Source organism: Gracilinanus agilis, chromosome 1, assembly GCF_016433145.1.
Source record: "Gracilinanus agilis isolate LMUSP501 chromosome 1, AgileGrace, whole genome shotgun sequence".
Lineage (NCBI taxonomy): Eukaryota > Metazoa > Chordata > Mammalia > Didelphimorphia > Didelphidae > Gracilinanus > Gracilinanus agilis.
This window is the reverse complement of record NC_058130.1, coordinates 568,096,292-568,121,838: the sequence shown is the minus strand read 5'-3', so window position 1 is coordinate 568,121,838 and position 25,547 is coordinate 568,096,292.

Here is a 25,547-nt window from a genome sequence, read left to right as displayed (position 1 = left end):
CCATGTTAAAAATGAATATTAATAAATGTAAAAAAAAAAAAAACTGAATGGTTAAAGAACAAACAAAAGAATCAATTACTGATTTCACTGAAGAGAATGAAAATGAGGATTCAACATACAAAATCTATGGGATGAAGCCAAAGCAGTACTCAGGGGTAAATTATATTCCTGAGCACATATATCAACAAATCAGAGTGGGGAGGGGGTCAATGAATTGGGTATGCAACTTAAAAAACTAAAAAGAGAACAAATTAAAAATCCCCAAATAAAAACTAAATTGGAAATCCTAAAAATCAATGGAGAAATTAATAAAATTGAAAGTAAAATAATTATTGAACTAATAAATAAGACTATAATTTTAGGAGTTGGAGCCAAGATGGCAGAGTTATCTATCCTCAACAACTCTGTGCCACCATGAGAACCTTTCCCAACCAAGATTAAAATACCATGACAAAACAATTACAGGAGTAAAAGAACCAATAAGGAGACTGTGAAACAACTTTCAAGAAAAGAAAACCCAAAAGCTAGGCAACAAACATCTAGGGCACTGGAGTGAGAGGAGAGAAGATTCAGCAAGAAGTTGTAGCAAGGTGGGAAGAGAAAGCCAAGAGAGAGCCACAACCCCACCCCACATCTGGTATTCAAGTTTTGGGAACCTAAGCTCAAGCCCCAAAATCCAGACCCTGAGACCTTGCCTGAGCAAATAGAGGTACAAGCTAACTCATAACCCTTGAAATTTCAAACCTGTGGAGATGTCTGGAGCTCAATCTCAATGAATTCTAGTCTGGGCTTGGGAAAAGTACTTAATTTACACTTTGGGGTGGGTGATAGTACTAAGTACTAAATACTAATGTTTTTTTGTATAAATATCAGGTTGGAGCTCCAATCAAGGGTGTGCCTGATTGGATCAAGAAAGCAATGAGACAAAAAACTTGAGACTAAGCCTGAGGTTAGAATTTGATCAGGTCCTGATCTAATCAGTATCAGAGTGAGATCAAAAGCTTACACCTAAGCTGGAGGCAAGTCTTTAAGCTATCAGCACTAAAAGGGCCAACTGAATAAGCAGGGGGAAGGGGCTCTCAGATCTCTCAGCTCTCAGATCATCCCATCATCTGTTATATAAATCCTGATGGTAAAGGATATGGTGCTGGTAAAGGTGAAGTGAATCCTAAGAGAAACACTGACCATGTAATTATTGAATCTCAAAGGATCACACACTGCAATAGATGTTTAAATGATGAATCTGCTCAACTCAAACTCCAGGTATAACAGTATCCCAGAGTTACCAGCCAGACAATGAATCTGCAGTTAGAATTATAAAGATATCTTATCTAACTGACACTCTTATACTAATGGATAACAGTTAGTTTGGCTGAGAATTAAACTCTGATTTTGAAGGTATAATTCTCCTCTTCCCTTCAAATAGCCCAAGAATACAACCTACTAAAACCCTAAGATTGTGGATGAAGTCAAGTCTGGACTAAGTTTAAAAATTTATTATTAACAGGCTTAGGGAAGGGAAGGCAGGAAATGGCTGGGAAGAAGGGAACAGGAAATCCTTAACTAAGGCTAATGATGTTATTGATGATCTTGAAAATGATGTTAAACAGGTCTGATACATATCAGCCTGGTTGGACCAGACTGGCCCAACCTAAATCAGTTTGGCAATAAGCTTTTGATGTTTCTTCTTGATTTTTCATTCATGATCAGGGACTGATGAAGTAGTTGAAATAGGTCATTGGTAGATGGTTGAATAAGCTCACCTAAGGTCTACCCTAAAACCACCCATTCCAACCTAATCTCAAATCTGAGATCACTGTCAGTTCAAAATCCTGGTTTTTATACGTGAGCCCCAACTACCCTTGGCACCTGCAAGCTCCTGCCAGGCTCAGTTCATTCTATATTCAAAGCAAGTAACTGTCCATTATCTTGATTTCAACATGGCTGTACAATTTATTATTACACATCCCCCCAATGCTACCAATAATTATATAGGAAAAATGAGCAAACAACAAAAAAGCACCTAAATCTAAAGAATTTTAATAAAGACAAAGAGCAAGGTAAAGACACAGGAAGAGACAGTGAAAGTAAGGGAATCACATCCAAAGTCCAAAAGAAAAATATGGACTGTACCAAGATTCTGGAAGAACAAAAAATAACTTCAAACACCAATTAAGAGAGGCAGGGGAAAAATGGGAAAGAGAAATGAAAGTCATGCAAGGAGAAAAGAAAGGGATGCAAGAAGAAATGGCAGTAATGCAAGAAGAAATGGACCAATTGAGAAAGGCGAACCAAAAACTGACAGAGAAAAAAACAGGTCTTAAAAATCAGAATTGAGCATAACAACTGATTTCATGAGAAATCAAGAAAAAATAATTTAGAATCAAAGGAATGAAAAATAGAGGAAAACACGAAATATCTTATTGAAAAAACAATTTACCTAGAAAAATAGATCTAAGAGGGAAAAGTATTGTACTATCTGAAAGTCAAGGTCAAGAAAAAAACCTTGGATATCATATTATAAGAAATTATCAAATTTAACTACCCAGAGATCCTCAAGCAAGAAAATAAAATTGAAATTGAAAGAATTCACACACCATCTCCAGAAAGAAGTCCTTAAATGACAACTTCCAGGAATATAATAGCTCAATTTAAGAGCCATCAAACCCAGGAAAAAATACATCAAACAGCCATTCAAATACCATGGAGTTACAATCAAGATCACACAGGACCTAGTGGTTTCTACGTTAAAGAATCAAGAGGCATGGAATATGATATTCAGGAAAGCATAAGACTTAGGTTTACAACCCAGAGTCACCTATACAAGAAAACTGATTATATTCTTTCAGGGCAAAAATGGACATTCAATAAGATAAAAGATGTCGAAACATTTCTGAGGAATAAACCAGACCTAAACCAAAAATGTGAAGTCCAAATATGAGACACAAGAGGAGCCCCAAATGATAAATAAGAAAGAGAAAATTTAAGAAACTCATTAAAATCAAAATGTTTATATGTATATATGGAAGGAGGATTTCTATAATTCTCAAAAATTACTCTTAGTAGTAAAAAAGGTTGAAAGAATTTACTCAGAAAGAGGGTGGAGATGTAAGATGATTATGGTGGTATGATATGTGTGTAAATGTGATGATAGGGAATGATATACATGTATGATGTGATATGTACAATGAAATAATGGAAACTGAAATAAACTAACTGGAATAAGTAACTGGATAAGGGAAAATAGAAGAAATATATAAATGAACTACTAGGCAATTACCCAGGACAATTCTGAGGGACTTATGGTAAAGAATGCTACCCACATTCCGAGGAAGAACTGCAGGAGTGGAAACGCAGAAGAAAAACAACTGCTTGAACACATGGGTTGAGGCGGACATGATTGGGGATGTAGATTAGAAATTACCACACCAATGCAACTATCAACAATTTGGAAATAGGTCTTGATCAATGACACATGTTAAAACCAGTGGAAATGCGCATCGGCTATGGGGGGGTGGATTTTGGGGGGGTGAAGGGGAAAGTAAGAGCATCAATCATGTAACCATGTTAACTTTTTTAAAAAATAAATATTATTAAATGTTAAAAAAATAAAAACAAAAAACTTAAAAAAAATAAATGAACTACTAGGTAACAACACTGAGCTGGGGAATAGCTGGGGTATCATATTTAACTGAAAGGTCTCCCTGGGGTTTGAAATACTCAGTACACACAGTGGTTAACTTGAATGGGTAAGAATAACAGATAGATGGATAACAAACATGGAGTCAGCTGGGATACACAATGGGTTCTTATTTCTTATCTAGGTATCAGGGTAAGGACTTGACAAGGAAAGAGTATGGTAACTGAGATATTTGATGATTATTGGGATAGGTAAGGAAAGAATGAATCCACTGAATCCAGGACCCATGGGTCTCCACACTGGAGAATAGGGATGGATAAAATCTACACTTTAGCTAAATTTAACAGCAGACCCCTGGTCAGCAAGGTCTTGCTGAGAGGAGGGGATTTCACATAGAGTCCAATGGAGATGTTCTTCAAAGCTGATCACAGGAGACTTGAAATACAGCCAAATAATCAAAAATCAGGAAAGGGAGAAGAGATGGTCTCTATGTCCACCACAGAGAGCCAAAAACTACTTCTCAACCTTAATCCTTCAGTGGGATGTTTGATTACAAATGGTACTTGATTCAAAATCCAGGGAAACAGCTTCAGGGATTATATGTGTCACACTAACTCCCACCATTAGACTTCAGACTTCAGGTCTTCAGTGACAGGTCCATACTGTCACTGACTCTCCTCTCAAGGTTCTGGAATCTCTTTGCCAACCAGTGTTCCCTGGTAAACTAAAATCATATACTTCTATAATGATGCATATGAAAGATATGTTAAAAATATCAATCAAATACTCTTGGGTAGGACAAACTAACATAATAAAAATGACAACCCTACTCAGATTAATCTACTTATACAGTGCCATACCTATCAAACTACCAAAAATTTTTTTAAGAATTAGAAAAAATAAAAATTATAAGAAAGCTCAACTGGTAGAACAAGAGATAAATAATAATAATAATAATAATAATAATAATAATAATAATAATAATAATGGAAAAATTTTAAATGTGAAGTATGGGGGCATAGCAGTACCAGATCTTAAACTGTACAATAATGCAGTGGTAATCAAAACAGTATGTTACTGGATAAGAGACAGATGAGTGGATCAATGGAATAGACTAGGGGTAAATGACCTCAGCAAGCTAGTATCTGATAAATCCAAAGATCCCAGCTTTTGGGTCAGGAACTCATTTTTTGAAAAGAAATGCTGGGTAAATTGGAAAATGGTATGGGAAAAATTAGGTTTAGGTCAATATCTTACACCCTATACCAAGATAAATTAAAAATGGGTAAATTACTTAAAGAGTGAAATTGTAAATAAATTGGGTGAACATAGAATAGTTTACTTGTCAGATCTATGGGAAAGGAAATAATTTAAAAAAAAACAAGAGATAGAGAATATTACAAAATGTAAAATGAATAATTTTGATTACATTATATTAAAAAATGTTGTACAAAAAACCCGTGTACAACCCAAATTACAAGGAGAACAAGAATTTGGGAAAAAATCTTTATGACAAAACTCACTGACAAAAGTTTAATTTCCCTAATATATAAGGAACTAAGTCAAATTTACAAAAAAAGCAAGCCATTCCCTAATCGACAAATGGTCAAGGGATATGAATAGGCAGTTTTTAAATGATAAAATCAAAACTACAAATAAAGATATGAAAAAGTGTTCTAAATCTCTCATAATTAGAGAGACTTCACACCTAGCAGATTGACCAATATGACAGTAAAATAAAATAATAAATGTTTAAGGGGTTGTGGCAAAATTGGGACACTAATACATTGCTGGTGTAGCTGCAAATTGATCCAATCATTCTGGAGGACAATTTGGAAATATGTGCAAAAGATTTTAAAAGATTGCCTGCCCTTCGATTCTGTAATACCACTGCTGTGTTTGTACCCCAAGGAGATAATAAGGAAAAATACATGCACAAAAATATTTATTGTCATGCTCTTTGTGGTGGCAAAAATTTTGGAAAATAAGGGGATGTCCATCAATTGGAGAATCACTGAACAAATTGTGGCATCTGATAGTCACGGAATTCTATTGTGCTGAAGGGATAATAAACTGGAGGAATTCCATGTGAACTGGAATGACCTCCAGGAATTGATACAGAGTGAAAGAAGCAGAACCAGGAGAACATTATACACAGATACTGAGGCACAATCAAATGTAATGGACTTCTCTACTGGCAGCAATGCAATGATGCAAGACAATTCTGGAGGATTTATGAGAAAGAAACCTTATCTACATCCTGAGAAAGAACCAAGGGAGTAGAAATGCAGAAGAAAAACATATGATTGATCACATCGTTTGATGGTTATATGATTGGGGTTTTGACTTTAAATATCACTCTATTACAAATATTAATAGTATGGAAATATGTTTTAAACAATGATACATGTATAACCCAGTGGAATGGCTTGTCAGCTCTGGGAGGGGGAAGGGGAAAGGGCAGGGAAAAATATGAATCATGTAACTATGGAAAAATATTCAAAATAAATTAATTAATAATAAAACTGAAGAAACTTCTATGAATCCTAAGCTAAGGATCTCTGACCTTTCTGTCAATGCATACATTACTTTGACTTCTAGAAGGGCAGCATTGCATTGGATAGTCCAAGACAAATGTGTAGCAACTCAGGTTAACACACTCATTAATTAATTTTATGAGAATAATCCCTGCTATGTAGACTATTAAAGGACTTAGTTTCAGAACTCTCTTCCGCAAACTACATACATTTCTTATACATTTGCATTACTATCATAATACATTAAATTTGAGTATATTCTCTCCCCCATGGATGCCATGTGAAGTGATGGGAGGGTATGCTCCATGTTAATTGAATGTTGTGTAATTCTTTTAGCTTTTTCCTATTGAGAAAATACTTTTTTAAAAATTTAGTTAATTAAATCAGCTGACTGATTTGTTACTGATAAGAATAAAATTAGTGACTACTTCTTTCCCCAATCCAAAGGATCACCATATAATTGCTGAAAGGAGCAGCAATAGGATTTCCTGCTAGGAAACTACTGCCTGGGGAATGAACAAATTTGTAGAAAGAGAAAGGCTGTTAGAAGAACAAGGGAAGCACTTATTACACTAATATGTGCATGCATAATAATAATTATAAAGATTATCCCTTCATGCATTTTACTCTGGACATTGAATTGAATATGTGATTTAATTGGGAAAAGAAAATAGAACAGATAGATATGTGGATTGTGTGATATAAAATCACCACAAATTTCTTTGTTCATTATAGGATGATCTTTTTTAACTCCAATGTTCTTTAACTGATGCTTCATGGCTATAAATCCTATAATGCATGAGTCTCCAAATAATTCAAATAAGTGTGATTGACTTATCAGGTGATGGGGAAATTGATGGGAGACACAAGATTGCAACTTATTGATAAAGGTGAATTACAAAGAAAAAAGTGTTGTAAGTTTAAACCAAAGTAAGCAAAAATCTTCCAGAAAAGGAGGTAGTCAATAACCATTTATTATGTCTATTATGTGCCAGGCATAGTCCTAATTGCTGGAGAAGTAAGGAAAAATAAAATTCCTGTTCTCTAGGATCTGACAGTGTAATGTAGGCAATTAGGTCAGGTAACTTAACAAGAGTAAGACATTAAACAATCAGTGAAATATCCTTAAAAAATCATTTATTAGCACTTATTATGAGCCAAGGAATTTTACCAAATTAACACTGTAGGCACAAATAAAATGGGAGAAAGTTCCTGCTTTCAAAGAGTTTAGCAAAGTCTGTTTTGGGCTGGTAGCCAAAGAAAGGTACTTTCGCCTCTCAATTTCCAAAAGTAATGGGAGTATTGATTTTCTTAGTCAATTCTTAAGGGAAGTTATGGTGTTTGAGATGGACACACCCTTTCTAGAAGAAATGATTGTAAGGATTTGAGTAGTTTCCAAATCAACAGTAAGAGAAAAAAAAGGAAGAAGAAGGGAGGGTAACAGATTCATCTCCAGAATTGATTGGATTGTTTCTAATTAAAAATTATCAGAGAAGGAAGTGAAATGGATTTCAGGACACAGACACAGACACAGACACAGACACAGACACAGACACAGAAACACAGAAGAAATTCTTAGCATTCATTTGATTTCAATTCCTATGCATGAAATGGGGAAGAAGATGGGAATGAAAGAGGATCAGTGATATGATAGAAAGCAAGAAAATAACCAGATCAGATAGCTCCTGCAGCATGGTTTATTCTGAGATGGATAAATATAATGCCTTTTTCTAAATTATTCTGTGCTCATAAAGAGGAACTTCAAAGCAAAATGGATTAAAAAAAGCTAATAATTATAGTTTTTATTTATGTAGCTCTATACATTTTGCAAAGTTCTTTACATATATTCTCATTTAGTTTCTATTTATTCAGTTGCACTTAGAAATGATATTTATCAATTTTTTCTAACATTTTAGGATTCAGATTTTCTCCCTCTCTCCCTTACTCTGGCAGTAAATAGTATAATAGTGATTATACTAGTGTTTTCCTGCAATAATTACTTCAATACTGCTCATGCTGTGACAGAAGACATACATTACACATAAAGGAAATGAAGTAGAAAATGGAATGCTTGGATCTGCAGTCAGAATCTGACATTTCCTTCTTTGGCCATGAATGGAGTTTTTCATCATATGCTCCTTTTATATATCTTGGGACCTTGCCTTTGCTAATAATAGTTTAGTTCTTCATAATTGATCATTTTATAGTATTTCTTTTACTGTCTATATTATTCTTCTTGTTTTGCACAATACATTTTGCATTAGTTCATAAAAGTCTTTCCAGGGTTTTCTGATCTCATTCTATTCATCATTTCTTATGACACAATAGTATTCCATTATAATCATGTACCACATGTGCATCCAGTTTAGAGTTTGATTAACCCAAAGATCCAAGCTCTTGGAGAAAGAACTCACTATTTGACTAAACTTGAACAGTTATTTTTCCATGTTCCTTTCATTTGTTTATGTTATCACTCCTTATTTCTAGATCAATTATCCATTTTGACTTTATTATGGTGTGTGGAATGAGTTACTGACCTATGTCTAGTTTATGGCATTCTGTTTTCCAGTTTTCCTAGAAGTTTTTTTTATCAAATAGTGAGTTCTTTCTCTAAGAGCTTAGATCTTTGGGTTTATCAAACTCTAAGCTACTATGGACATTAAGTACCATTAGGTGCTTACCTAACCTATTCCTTTAATCCATTATTCTTTTTCTTAGCCAATACTAGGTTATTTTCATGATTACCGCTTTATAGAATAGGTTGAAATATGTTACAGTGAGGTCTCCTTCCTTCATATTGTTTTCATTGATTGAACTGATATTCTTGATGTTTTGTTCTTCCAGATGAATTTTGTAATTTTGAAATGAATTTTCTTTAATATCTCTTACTGTTGGACTTTGTTGGTGGTAAATAGAAAAGTTGATTATTTATATGGATTTATTATGTTTCCTGCAACTTTGGGAAAGTGTTTATTTTTTTCTATTAATTTCTTGAGTAATTCTCTAGTTATACCACCAAATATTTCAGCTACACTTTTCTGAATGCAATTTTATTTTATTATGATTTAAGAAGTATTCATTTAATTTTTCTGCTTTCCTACATTTAGTTGTGAGGTTTTTCTATCCTATTATATTTTCAATTTTTATGAAACTCTCATGTACTGCTGAGAAAAGAGTGTATTACTTTCTCTTCTTATTCAGTTTTCTCCAGAGGTCTATTACATCAAACTTTTCAAAAGTTCTATTTTACTCTTTAACTTCTTTCTTGGTTTATTTATTTATTTACTTATTTATTGGTTGGCTTTATATATTTCTGAGAGGGAAAGGTTGACATCCCTTAGCATTTTACTATTTCTTTCCTCCTGTAACTCATGTAACTTCTTTCTTTAGAAATCTGCATGTTGTATAACTTGGCCCCTATAGAATTAATATTGATATTGTTTTATTGTCTGTGTTATTTATTATCAGTGTGTAATATCCTTCCTTATATGTTTTGATTGGATCAATTTTTACTTTTGCATTCTCTGAAATCATGATTGCTATTCCTGCTTTTTATTTATCTATCTATTTATCTATCTAATTATATATTTAACTTTAGCTGAAGCATAGTAGATTCTGCTTAAGCCTCTTAATTTTGCTCAGCTTGTGTCTCACTCCTTTCAGTGTGTTTGTGTGTGTGTGTGTGTGTGTGTGTGTGTGTGTGTGTGTGTGTGTAATATAGAAAATGGCAGGATGGAATTCCTGCAGGATACAGGGTCAAGCCTCACCCAGAATTCCAGGGGACCCCCCTGGAGAACTTTGGGTGAGGGGGCAGTTGGTACGGAGTTAAACAGTTGACTCCAGGGAGTTGAGGTGAGCAGGTCTCTCTGCTCACTGTTCCTGGTTTGAGGTTTGCCTGGGAGGCCATATCGGCAAAAGCCATTGTGGTTTCTACTCAGGAATTTGCCTGTCTAGTGGAGTTAGACCTTCATTGCAATAGCACTTTATTATTCATTTAGTTATTTAGATATTAGGAGTAATTACTATTAGCTTTGAGGACAAGTTAGCTAAAGGTCTGCTAAAACCACTAGAGATTGTGCATTTTTTTTTTACAAATTATAAAAATTGCCTTCTCAGAGGAGAAATAGTCTGAGCCAATTAGCAGAGGCTAAATAAATCTCTAGGGTCATTGTGAGCTATTGGATCTCACAGTATATACATTTATATCCTGTTCCTTGTTCTCCAGAGTTATATTATCTCAAGGAAATGTGAAGTTACTATATTGTTTACTTATTGACAGTAACAATAACATGTATGGTTTGTGTCCTGCTTTTTGGTGCTGTGTATTTTTCAGGGTTAATGAGAGCTTGGGGTGAAAATATGGGTAAAAAAGAAAAATGGTGATGGAAGAAGCAAGGTGAACTGAATAGTTATGATACCCTTTGATGGCAGGGAGAATTACCTGCCACTTTCTATGGTAAATATTCTTTTGAAGCTTAATCCTATTCAACTAAATTCATTTGAAAGTAAAGCATCAGACCTGCTGATCCTTTGAAGAACCTTTCATCATGGTAACTGGGCAGGCAGAAAATTATTATGGCAGATTGAGGTGTAGGGATTTTTCTTCTTGTTTTTCTTTAAATGGTTAGCTATTTTTGAGCTGCTTCCTTCACAACTATAAAATTGCAACTTTTACAGAGGACACAAAAATCATTCCCCTGCTTTCATTTAGAAAACACTTGTATTATCCACATAGATGGAAATGTATTGAATATTTGAGAAAATATTTATCTTCATAACCTATTCCAGTTACAAACACCTGCGCAAAGGAGAACCCAAGTTATAAAGTCAGTCATCCAGGCAGTACTCAAGTGAAAGTTAGTAATGAACCAGAGACAGCTGGATGCGGAGAAAGAGGTAGAAAGAGACAAGAGATGCCACTGTGGGCATATGGTCTGTGACCCAATTACCAAGCATGTCCATTTCAAACATAATTGTCCTCAAATGAAAAGTCTTGGTGAATTTTTCATGAGTCCATTGTAATGATTCTTGCAATTATCCTCAGGCTAAAATCAGTGTCAAATATTTTTATAGTATCAAAGGTTATAACGCAATAGTATGTCTGGAACTGACACCTTTCAGACTGAATCAAAATTACAGAAACCAAGAAAATGTTGAGATAAATGTTCTTTTGTAACTTAAAGAAGCATGATTTCATTTATAATAACTATGCGATTCAAGGGCAGCTAAGTGGTACAGTAGAGTGTTGGGCTTGTAGTCAGGATGACCTCAGTTCACATCCAGCCTCAGACATTTAGTAGTTGTATGTTTTCATGTTTGCCTCAGTTTCCTCATATGAAAAATGAACTAGAAAAGGAGATAGTAAAGGAACTATTTAAGTATCTTTGTCAAGAAAACCCCAAATTAGGTCATGAAGAGTCAGACAGAACTGAAATGATGGAAGAATAACAATAACGGACTTCTAGCAAACAATGACAAGGATGTCAAATTGGCCATGTTACACTAAATATTCGAGGAATACTTTGTTACTCAAGGTATTCTGACTGATATTCTACTACATACTTCTAGGAATGAAGTACATTTTTTTCACGTAAGAGGAAAATAAATTAGGGCAGTGCACAATGCCATCTTCATATCATGTAAGTTTGTCTTCAGTAAGTTCTACACTTAGCTTATGAAAATTTATTCACTTTTTAATGACCTGATCTCTATCTAATACCTTCCTGCTTATTTTGCCTTTGTTTACCTATCAGCATATTCCACTGATGTGTTTTTTTCATTTTCATTTTTTCATTTTTCATTTCATTCATTTTTCATTTTCATTTTTCATTTCATTTTTTCATATTATAATTAGTCTACACAAATAACTTAAGGAGTCCAGTTGTGAAATGCAACAGTCCATTCCTTTTCCTGGACAGGAAGTCAATTCAATTATTGAGTAAGAGGGTGATCTGGATAAACTGGAACTTTTGGGTGACACTTTGGTGGCCAAATGGAGAATGTGGTGGAGTGAAAAGAGATGTATGGCAAGCCAAACAACAAAAATAATATTGGAGTAGTTCAGGCATTGTGAAATGAGGGCCTACACTAAGACGGTAGCAGTTTTAATGGAGACAAGGGGGCATATTTGAAAGATGATACAAAAGTAAAATCCACAGGACTTGGGAAAGGATGGATGTGGGGAAATTTGAGATAAAAATCATTCTAGAAGGATTCTAAGAGTGTGAGCATGAGGATTGAGAGGATAGTGCTGCTATTAATAAAACTAGCAAAGTTTGTAATATAGGAGTGTTAATAGGGAAAGATATTTTGGTTTTCTGAATACAAAGACATATTATAGTTTAAGTGTTCTTTTGTTAAGAATTTTATTAGGTAGAATCTTTCTCTGCAAAGCAGAAAATGAAAGGCAATTATCCAGATAAGAATTTGCCTTGTCCCTCTCTTCTTTAATAGACAGACAAATGGGGACCTGCTCTAAGAAGAGCCCATTCCCTGAGATGCAGTCTGCCAATTATCTTTTAAAATATACCTGAAGTAAACCTGAAATTGAGAAATACATATTATTCCATATTTGGAATATGAATAATACTTATGCAGGTATGTACACATAAGTGTATACATGTGTTTTATGTAAAAATATGCATATGTAATACTTTATATACAGAACTATATATAAATATAGATGCACTGCATGCATACATATGCATGCACACATATACACACATGCATACACTGACATATATGATATGGAGAAGGAAATGGCAAGCTATTCCAGTAACTTCAGAAAGAAAATACAGTGAACAATATAATGGTGAATGGAAAAGCGTCTCATCATATATGTCCAAAAGATTTGGACACAACTGGAAAAAATATGGGTATGTATGCATACACAATATGTGTTTATAAAAAGATGAAAAAAAAAGAAAACTATAGACCTAAATATCTAATGAATATTTATGCAAAAATTTTAAACAAAATATTAGGAAGATTATTACAATATATCATAAGACTTATACATTCTGACCAGGTAGTCATTATTCATCAGAATAATCTGTTACTGAATAAGAAACAGAGTGTAAGGGCAATGGAATAGACTAGGCCTTTTACATGCAATGGTAAATGATAATTGTAAACCAGTCTTTGACAAACATAAAGATCCAAGCTTTGGTAAGAAGAACTTACTGTTTGACAAAGACTGCTTGGAAAACTAGAAAACAGTACAGGAGAAATTAGACATAAATGAACAACTCATTGCATAGATCAAGGGAAAGTCATAAGAGTTAAATGATTTAGAAATAAACAGTGCTATCATAAGTAAATTAGGGGACTACAAATTAGTTTATTGGTCATATCCATAGATAAGAAAAGAATTTATGTTTAAGACATAAAAACATTATAAGATGTAAAATAGATTACTTTAATTATATTAAATTAAAAATGTTTTTGCATAAACAAAATCAATGTACCCTGAATTAAAATATAAACAACAAACACAGAAATTAATCTTTAGAAGTGTCTCTGACAGAAGCCTCATTTCTCAATTACATAGAGAACTGAGTTTATAATAATACAAAACATAGTCAATTCACAAATGGTCAAAGATATGAAGAGACAATTCTCAAATAAAGAAATTAAAACTATCTTTAGTCATATGAAAAGAATGCTACCAATCAGTACTGATTAGAGGAATGAAAAAAAAGAAGTCTGAACTACCTCCTCATAGCCATCATACTTGCTAACCTGACAAAAAATAATAAATATTGACTGGGTTGTGGAAAAATCTAGACAATAACACACTTCTGGTTGATCTGTGAACTTATATAAATATTTCTGGAGACCATGTCCAAAGGGCCATAAAACTGTTCATATCCTTATGCCTAGCAATATGACTATTATGTCTCTATTTCAAAGAGATTAAAGAAAGGAGAAAAGAACCTACATGTGCAACATATTTATAGCTGCTCTTTTATTGATGGCAGAGAATTGGAAACTGAAGGTATGTCCTTCATTTTGCGAATGGTTGAACAATTTGTGCTATATATCTGAAACACAATACTGTAATACTATTGTGTAAAGTGAGCAGAACAAGGAGAACATTGTACATTTTTACAACTACAATGTAATGATGATCAACTGTGAATGATTTAACTATTTTTGACAAGGCAAGGATCCAGGACAATTCCAATAGTCTCATGACAAAAACAACAGCAACAACAACAATTAATATATACCACCATTAAAAAATCATCTGGTATCCAAATGCAATTCAAGAAACATGATTTTAAAAAATGTATTTCCTCCATGAATGTTTCTCTTTTGCAAACAATATGTGTCTTGTTTCACAACCTGATGAACATGGAAATATATATTATATATTAATATATGTATGACCTATATCATATTACCTGCCTTATTGGGGAGGAGGAAGGCGTAAATGGATTCTGATAGATTATAAAATATGAGAAAATGAATATTAAAAATTCTGTTTATGTATAATCTTGAAAAAATGTATTTTATTTTAGGTCAGGAACTACTTAACTTGTAGCCTTGGGCTTTGGTGTAAGTTTTTGGTCTTGCTATGTACTTGTTCTAATAAGGCACACCCTTGATTGCCCTATCTTGGAGCTCCTTCCTGAACTTTAGGCAAAAAGATTTCGGGCCCCCTCTTAGTACTATCAGCCACCCCAAAGCTTGAACTATGTCCTCATCCTAAGCTCAGACTGTGATTCCTGGCTTTGCTTTGGGTTCACAGGGATCAGCCCATTTAAACCAGGGCTGCCCTATGAAGTGGCTCCAGACTTCTCTATATTTTTGAAATTTCAATGAGTATGGGTTGGCTTGGACCACTATTTATCCAAGTAGGATCTCAGGATCTGAATATTAGCTTAAGCTTAGGTTCTAAACCTCGGACAGCAGATGTGGGGTGGGGGGCTTGCTCCTGGCTTGCTCTTCACTCCTTTCTATAATTTTCATGATTGTGCTCTCTTCTCACACGGGGGTCCCAGATGTTCTCTGTATATCTTTTTTTTCTTTTTTTTTAAACCCTTACCTTCCATTTTAGGGTCAATACTGTGTATTGACTCCAAGGCAGAAGAGTGGTAAGGGCTAAGCAATGAGGGTTAAGTGATTTGCCCAGGGTCACACAGCTAGGAAGTATCTGAGGCCAGATTTGAACCTAGGACCTCCTCTCTAGACCTGGCTCTCAATCCACTGAACCACCCAGCTGCCCCCTGTCTTTTTCTTTTCTTGAAAGTTGTTTCACTCTGTCTGCTTTTTGATTCTTTCACTCATGTATTCATTTCATGATGATATTTAAGTAATAGTTGGAGAGGATTATCATGGTGACTATGGAGGTGCTTTGTTTTACTCTGCCATCTTGGCTCCACCCCTCAAAGTCTCCCAAAATGTATTATATTTCAAATAAAAATGACCTATTAAATGATACATTTGTAGGATGATGCTGGGAATTAAAGTCAAGCTTGTAGGCCTTAGTCTGCAGATTTGACTTTTTTTCTTTGAAGAAGAAAATTTCAGAGATTTGTAGAACTATTATTTTCAATTCCTAAAGTCAGAATGAGCTAAGACTATGAGAGAAAATACTAATTATTTTAAAAGGGTTGCATTTTACTTTTTGTTAAAGTTTATTTTTTATTACAAGGAATTAATTAATTAAGGATTAGATTAACTACTGAGGGTAAATGTGGGTGGGACTATGTTTCCATAAAAGGGGAGAAAATATCATCTATCAAAACTAAGCTACTAAGTTTGGCTTTGATATATGGGTAAATTCTAAAACTGATCCTAAAAGAAAGTTATTTAACATCAGTAAGCAGATGTAGTATTTATCAGGATACATTATGGTTTCATCAAGAATAGACTGTGACCATAATTCCTTTTGTGATAGAATACTAAATTCATTGATTTGAGGGAAGTCACACATAACATTAGCCTAAATTTTACCAAAATATCTGAGATATTCTCATGCTATATGTGATAGCCAGAAAATCTATTGTGATCTTAGAGGTTCCTTAAGAAAGGCAGAGCTTCCATGTGATGCTTCTTGATTATTGAGCCCAGATTTGGGCACACTAGTCTGAGAAGAATCCTAATAAATTAGGAAAACTATGAGGATTAGTTAAAATAAATTGGGGCCTTCAGACTTTAAAATGAAAAAACTTAGTACAAACAAGAAAGTGAATGTCATGTGAATATCAAGTTTGATTTATATCTTCTGGGCACAAGTATGAGCAAGCAATCCATGAAAGATGACCCAATTTCAAGATGAGAGCAAAGTTGGTGCAAAAGAAAGAAGCAATATATTCCAGCACTCCTCATAACTACTCCATAATAGAAGTAGCAAGAATACCAGAATATATTGCAATCAGTGAATCAGAAGAGGTAATGCAGAAAATTACTTTTTAACCTAGCAAGGTAGAGAGAGAGATCTGAAGTTCCTGGGGATGGAGTGTTAAGAAAGGTATCATTCAGCAAGTTCTAGCCTAAGGACTTAACTACAACCTGCTTCACAAAGAAAGGTGAAAAGTGTTAATAGATTCATGAAAGAAAAGCCTGAAACTATATAAGGAAAAAGAACAGGAGCCAACTGTATAGGGAGGAAGGAAATTATACATAGATGTTATATCATAGGTTTTGGAGTCAGTAAGAGCCTGACTGGTTTTCTCTCTGCTAAGCCTGGAGTCAGGAAGTCTTGAGTTCAAATCTAGACTCAAGCACTTAGAGTTCTGTGACCCTTAGCAAGTCATTTAATCTCTATTTGGCTTATCCACTGGAGGAGAAAAAGCAAACCACTCCAGGATCTTTGTCAAGAAAACTCCATTGACAGCATTAGCACACTAGGGTCCATGAGGTCACAGAGAACTTGAAAAAAACTGAATACCTGAACAAGAACAAATTATGTCAGGAGTAGTACTGAACTCTGTACTGGGAAAGTATGAGGAAGAGATGTATGCAGGATCTAGGCTGTTAAGATGAAGGAGAAGCCTGAAAATATGTTGCTCTTATCCTTCAAAACCTTTTTGCTACCTGACAGGGGATAATGTATGCCAGCAAATGTTTAGAGAAGCTCCTAAAAGGGTTAAGTCTGTGATTTTGTTTACCAAACTCAAAATGGAGTCTGGAGTTTACAAAGTTCATACCTGAATGACACCAATTAGACTTTACCCTACATTGGACAACTCTGATCATACTCAAAGTTCATAAATATCCTGTCTGACTGAATCTTTAAGACCTTAAAGAACATTACCCCCAATACTAGAGAAATCATCAGCAGAAAGCCCAGAGAATGTACACTAAAATAAATTAAGACTCAGATATTCTCTTTAGAAGAAGGTAGATCCCAGCTGTCTTAGAACAGTCACAACCTGAGAAATGAGATTAAAAGAAGGAATAATCAAACAATGATAACAAAAATATTACCTCTCCCATTAAATAAATCTTGTGTAAAAAAGGACACCAAGAAATAATCCCCAAGAAAATGCCAAACAAACATTAAAAAATGGAGAGAAAGTCAACCAGAATTCCTGGAAAAGCTGAAGACAGCTGTAGTTAATAAAAGAGCTAAGATTATTTTATTTTAGTCATGTGAAGAACTGAGAGGAATGAACTGGCAAAGAAATTAAAACTTGGAAGGAGAATTAACAACTTTAATATCAGAAATTAAAAAAAATTTACATGCAACAAACTACTTAAAATTAGAGTAAACTTTAGAGAAAGAAGTTAATGGCTACATAAAATAATAATACCTTTTAAAACAAAAAAAAATACTTTTCAATGAAGTATTTTGAGTAAAATGAATCAATCTTAAAAATAGAATAAGGGGAAATAAGAAAAGGGAAGAAGAACAAGCAGCAATTAAATTTCCAGGAACTGGGCTAAATTCTTTGCAAAAATTATGTCATTTGACCCTTGAGAAAGAAAAAATTACAAAAAACAGGGAGGTAGGTGATGCAATTATTCCCATTTTTACAGTCAAAGAATCTCAGGTAGGTAAGATTGCTTTCCTGAAACCACATATTCTGACTCCAAACCTATTACTCTATTCATTGTATTACCTAATTATTTCTAACCAGGAAGGAAATAATAAAAATCTAGAGCCTTCCAGTCAAAAAGAAAATATTGAAAACATACAGAATTAGTTGGGAAGTCATCTAAGGTTGAGACAATATTTATAAACTATGGAAGTTAATAAGTAGGGAGACTGAAGTACAATATTCCAAATGGCAAAAGATTGAAGGTTTAAAGATGAGTCAGTCAATAAACATTTTACTAAGTTCTAGAGCTGGGGATACAATGTGAAAAGGAAAGACAGTCCTCAAGACACTTCATTCTAACTGGGTAAGACATCAAACAAAAAGAACTAAAATGGGGATCAGGGAGAAGAAGTGATCCTTAGCATGGGGTTATGAATGAAGATATCCAAAGTAGTGTAGTCAGAAGGGAAATGAGGAGATGGCTGGTCTGGGGGCTCCTCTTAAAAAGAGGTTGTGGGGAACAGTTTTCATTTCATCCTCCATTCATAGGTGTCCCAGGGGAAACTGTACTGATAATGTGTGAATATGAAGGCTGATTTGATCTTGTAATATGATAAAGCTGCCTGGTTATGATAAAGAATTCCAAAGGAGTACAGTCAGGTGGGAACTGAAGAGATTACTTGTTTAAGGGTCTTTTTAAAATGGAAATTTTGGGAAAAACTCAAACAGAAATAACTGATCTATAAAGCCAAAATGTAACTTCAAAGTACAAAACATAGACTTTAAGTATAGTGGATGAGTTTCAAACATTTGTAGTTAAAATAAGATTTGAATAAAAACTATGTAATGCTAACATAGAAGTCAAGAGAATCCTAAAGTTATGAAGACCAATGAACAATTAATGGGCTTAAACAAAGATGAAGCATTTACATTCTAATGGGATAATAAAATAATTGGCTTCTCATAATGCTCATAATACTATTTTTAGCCAGGTAAAAAGGAGTTAAACATAAAAAAAGGGCCAGGGATGTATTTCTTGAATCTTTATCCTCTCAAAAGGAAAAAAAAAAGAAACTTGAGAGAGGAGAGGAGGAGAAAAGGTCACAGAACATATATTATCGTGTATTTAGACTAGGACAATACAAACAAAATAAAGGTCTTTTTAGAACAGCTGGCAACTGAAACTCATTTTCATCAGAGAACAAAAAGGTAGAATGCACACTCAGAAATAATTTGGTGTAGAAATACATTTAACTCAAATATGAAACAAGAGAAAAACATGGGCAGGGGAAAGGGGCAAATGAAAAGGTGGGTAAATTCCAAATTGTAAGGTAGGAGGAGGGCTATTGAAAAGGAATTTTAAAATAAAGAAAGTAAGCAAAAGAACATTTGAAAGAGGTAGTGACAGCAGAGAGTTAAATCAGTAGAGTGAAAGGATTTTCTAATCATACATGTTAGTTCTTCAAAAGCATATATGAACAAGAGAGTAGGTGAGAAGATCCATAATCTAATATTGTAAGGAATAATCTTCAAGACTTCAGTGATTCTGGGGCAGCTGGGTAGCTCAGTGGATTGAGAGTCAGGCCTAGAGACGGGAGGTCCTAGGTTCAAATCTGGCCTCAGACACTTCCCAGCTGTGTGACCTTGGGCAAGTCACTTGACCCCCATTGCCTACCCTTACCACTCTTCCACCAAGGAACCAATACACAGAAGTTAAGGGTTTAAAAATATAAAAAAAAGAAAGACTTCAGTGATTTCAACCAGGTATTTAAAGACCCCAAAGAAGGCGACCAGATACATTTTGGCTAAAATATGTAAGGAAAGAGATAAAAATTCCACAGGTTAGAAGAGATAGAAGGGTTGGGATATTTCATGGTGCATTTGTTATTATTCAGTCTTTCAGTCATCTCTTACTCTGTCATGACATTGGATCATAGCTATTCATGGAGGTTTCTTGAGAAGAATATTATCTATGATGGTTTGCCATTTACTTTTTCAGTGGACTCAGGGGATACTTTTATAAAGCAATCAGAGGTTAAATGATAAGAGCACAGTCATATAGCTACCAAATGTTCAAAGTTGGATTTAAGCCACTTAGTTGCCTCCTAGGATAGAAGTTAAATGACTCACCCAAAGTCATGCAATTAGAGAGTGTGTGAGACTGGTTTTGACCTCAGGCCTTCCTGACTCCAGACTTAGTGGTTTCTATCAATGAACCACAACTGACTATATAATGGGGAAAAGAGTACCTGTAACAGTGATGTTTCAAATGTATTTAGAAGTTCATGTCAATATTTTTAATCTATACTTTATTTGGACTTCTGTATATTTTACTTCTATATGCTATTTTTTTGGACTTACTGTCCAATTTAATTTGAACTTTCAACATATAAGAGAAAGAAATCTTCCTTTGTTTTAATATGTTGTGGGTTTTTTTTTCCACATGTGTTTTTTGATATATAACTCTTATAGCCAATACCTTCAGGGATCACAGAAATGTACCACTCAACTGTCTATAACTAAAATGAGAAATAAATACTGCAAGGAGAAACAATGGCACAAAGGTCAAGTAGCTAGGCCATTTGTTCAATACTGAAGACAAATGGACTGTAACGGTCTTCCTAGAGTCTCAGCTGTGCTTGCTGTAACAGACACTCCAGTGGGATAGCAGAAAGCAAGGTTAAGATGAGGTTGATATAACAACAGAAGTACAGTTACCACTGCTACTGGTTTACAAAAAAAGGGACTTTTTTTTTTTACATTCTTCCATTATGTCAGTCCTTGTATATTTGTGATACTGTTTGAATGAATGTTTTGCCAAAGTGCAAGGAAGGAAAAAAAGAAAGTAAATGCATATATTTTGTTCTATTTTCTATCAGACTTTAATGTTTCTGAAAGCAGCGATTGCTCCTGTATATGAAACTGCTGAGTAGGTTACAGAGCAGCTAGTGACAAAAATAGCATTGCTAATAATGATTTCATTCAACTACCATTCCCATTTTCCCCAAAAATGAAAATCTGAGTCAATTTGGAAACTTTTGAAAATCAAAACTTTTATTTCAATTTGGGCACAATTAATCTCAAGATGTCCAAATGATATAGAAAGAAAAAAGTAGTAAAGAGGAAGAGAGGAAGCTGAAGAGGAAAAGGAAGAGGAGAAAAAAGCAATGGTTTAAAGCTTAAAGCAACTGTTCTACCATTTTGAAAATTACCTTAAAAGTTAGAATCAAAGATGGGGGGAAAACATAATCTTAGCTTGTAGTCTATGTCAGCTACATAAGGCACCTTAAAAGCCATAGAAATATTTAGAATATCTATTTGCATTCTTATAAAATTCCAAAGCAATTATGAAATACTGAACAAAATATTTAAATATTTCATGACACTCCTTCATTTAATACTATGCATGTATTCATTCAATAATCATTTAAGGAGTAACTGAATGGGGTGGTGGCCCTGTGAACCAGGACAACAGGTTCAAATTTTACCTCTAACACAATAACTCTGAGATTATAGACAAAGTCATTTAACTTCTCTAAGTCTCAGGCAACTTTTAAAGAATATTTTAAGCTGTATTCAAAAAATAATTGAACTCAATGGGTAGAATCCTCACATCAATAAAATGGGCCCTTGCCATAGTTAAAAGCCCTAAAATTTTGATTTTTAAAATAATTTCATAATAAAAATTATTTTTGTTACTTCTTTCTTCTGTGTCATTTTGACATTCAATTCTTTCTGTGGCTTATCTCCCCCTCCCAAACTCCTCTCCATCCATTCAATTCTTTGGAGCCAGTAGTTATTTATGACTATTTCAATATGGAGATACCAATAAAATGCTAAAATTAAAAGATTCTGTCTTTATTTACATGGAAACATTTGAGTCAATATATTAACTGTATAATTTCCTGAAAGCCATCCAGAATTGCTATTTATAGAATGTGCTTATTTCTAAAAATCCCAATTCATTACTTTGTTATTTCTTTTGAATTTCTCTCAAAACTTTGGTTTAATGGCCTTCTAAGATAAAATGATACCATAAAATTGTTCCAAACAGAAAAAATTCATTTTTTACTTCATTTACTAAATCATGATACATATTTTTGAAGCTCATATCAATTGTATCTCACTTGCTAATTGCATGCATATTTTATGCATGCCAATGCCCTGATGGAGACAGTGGCAGATCAGAACAAGATGGTGAAGGAACACTTGAAGTCTACCAATCACCCTTCAAATGACAACAAAAGAACAAAAAGGGTTCAAAAGGAATAATGGAGATGTGGAATCAGCAGAAGAAGGGGTGAAGTAGTTTTCAATCCCATAATGACATCTGAGAGACAGAAAGGAAGGTTCATTTAACTGGGGTGTCAGAAGAGAGTGAGGAACAGGTCTCAGTTGAATGGAAATTAATGGAATACAAAACAAGTAGCAGTGATAGGAAAGTGACTATACATAGTCCAGCCAAAACAGAGCTGAGAGTGACTCAGTGCAGGCAGCAACAGGAGGAACTCAGCCCAAGAAGGACTGGGCAGAATCCAAGTCAAAACAGATGAATTGAACAGCTACGAACCTTCATAAATCAGGCCAACCAGACAGCCTCTGTAGAAGGTTCAATATGAGACCCAAACAACTGAATAAATCCCAGGCATAGTCATAGGACAAGAGGAGGACAGTTCTTCCTCCCAGAAACATAACTAAGCTTCAGTATATAAACAAAATGAAGGGAAAAAATAACTCCAAACTGATCAAAAGACAGACAAAAAATCAAACACTAGAAAAAAATTTTAGTAGCACTGATGACAAAAAGGCAAGCTCAGAAGAGGACAATACAAATATAAAAATGAATGAAGTCTGAAAGGAAAATATGAAAGGATGTCAGGGAAAGTTCAGAAAAAGAAAAACAAATATTAATACAATTAGAAGAAAAGTTAGAATTGAAAATGACAGGAAAAATCAATAAATATTTTGTAAATGTCATATTTTGATCATATACTCATCATATAAATATGTTCCTATGGCCGTCGCATTCTCAAAAGGAAGGAAGGAGTGCTGAAGTCCATGCCTAATGGTGAATAGGTAATAGCTGCTAGGAGCATCTTGTCTGTAACCCAGATGGTCTTGCCTTCCAGAGCTTTCAAGAAGATCCCATGTTCAGTGTCTGAATCAGAGGATAGACTAAGGTCTTAACTGCATCAACACAGTCAGAGACAGTGTCATTGGATACAAGTGATCAGTACGTGGTGTACATGATATGTACCCATCAACAATGTAATGTATATGCCCATGTGGGTTATATGTGTCCATGTTTGTCTATAAATATGGCTGACATCAAAGACTCAAAAGATATTTTTAGATTCCTTTTCTGCCACCCCTGTCTCAGTGCCACTTTGATTGTAGCCAAGAACAGAGCACAATATTGGACTATGAAACTGCCTCCCTCTGTTCTCCTTAGAAAATGGGTACCAGTCTAGGAATATATATCAACCCCATAACCAATATTCTTAGTACAGTGGATATTCCAAGCTATATATTCAAAGATCCCCTTCTTACCAAATGCTAGTTATTCAGATACCATTAAATAGCAAATAACGTTATTTATTACAACTGTTGGCAAATGGAAATCAGATAAGTTATGACAATTAGGATACATGAGGCAGTATGTTTAATGAATGAAAATAGTGCAACTCAACTAAAAGGGAGAAACAGAAGCAGAAGCAAAGGCATGGACAGAGATCTTAACCACATAACAAATAGTCTCTAGAATGGTAAGATGGGGTTAGGGCCATGACTGAGGTGCCAGTTCCTCTTTATTTGACTTCTTCCTAGAGTGTTTCTTTACTTTCAGTGACCTTTCTTTGAAGAGAACTGGGAATCAGATATCTCTTCTATTGTATATATGCCCTCTCATAAATGAAAGTGAAAAAAAATAAGGATTTCTCCTTTCTCAGATCTTTACAAACCCACAGATTATCAACTACACATGCTTCAAGAATTGTATCAATTAATCTTTATCTACAGAACTGTCACAAATAAATCTGAGGCACAATGTTCCAGATATGATCAAGTTATTAGCAAGGCTAATAATTGCCAATAAAAAGATTCAAAGCATCTCAGTACTCAGCGATCCATTAGAGCAGGTAAAGAATTATTTTATAAAGCCGGTACAGGAAATTTCAAAATTGACTCAAAATGGGGCTTGGAATGTCCATGGCAAGGGGAAAACAGAGTAAGTAAGCAATTTTCCCCTGGAAAGCCGAAAAAGGGCTATATTTCTTGATGTCAACAATCCCCTATACCTGGGGAGTTTAGGACAAACCAGTATGTGTCATGAAAGGATTGATTCATTCAGTCTCTACTCTTATGAAGTAAGACAGATAGAATCCAGGCTATACCCCAGAGAAATGGGGAAGTTTAAATGTTATTAAATATATTTTAATAAATTTTATTTTTAGATTACATTGCATTAATATATATTTTCTGATATTTTGCAATCCAGGTCATCTTTCTCCCTCTCCACCCTCCACAAGAAATCATGCAATATGATATATTGCATATGTATTTTTATACAATACATATTTCTATGTTCATCCTGTTGTGAAACAAGAAACATATTGCTTTTCCTAGAGAAAAAATCATGGAGACAATAAAGAATGACATATTTCAATTTGTATTATGACTTTCCTCTTTCTCTGGTTTTGGATATTCTTTTTGTTATGAGTTTCTTAGAGTTTTCTTGGATATTTGTCTTGTTGATAATAGTTAAGCCATTTGCAGTTGATCATCATAAATTTTTGTTATAATGGCTTCTGCAACTTCACTTTGCGTTACTTTATATAAGTCTAACAGGTTATTTTTGTGATCATTTTATTTGTTATTTCTTATGGAACAAGAGTATTCAATTACAAGCATATACCACAACTTCTTAAGCCATTACCCAATTGATGGGCATTTCATTAATTTCTGGTTCTTTGCTACTACAAAAAGAGTGTTTAAATATATATTTTATAAAGGTAGGTTCTTTTCCCTATCTTTAATCTCTTTGGGATATAGAAATAGCAGCAATATTGTTGGGTCAAAGAGTATACACAGTTTGATGGCCCTTTGGGCATGGTCCAAGATTATTCTTCAGAATGGTTGTATCAGTTCACAACTCTATCAATAGTGTATTGGTGTCCTTATTTTTCTGTATCCCTCTAGCATTTATCATTTTCCTTTTTTGTCATATCAGTTAGTATCATGGGTATGAGTTGATACTTCAGAATTATTTTAATTTGTATTTCTCTAAAAATAGTGTTTTGGAGCATTTCCTCCCTAACTGTAGATAATTTTATTTTCTTCACCTGAGAACAACCTGTTCATATATTTTGACCATTTATCAAT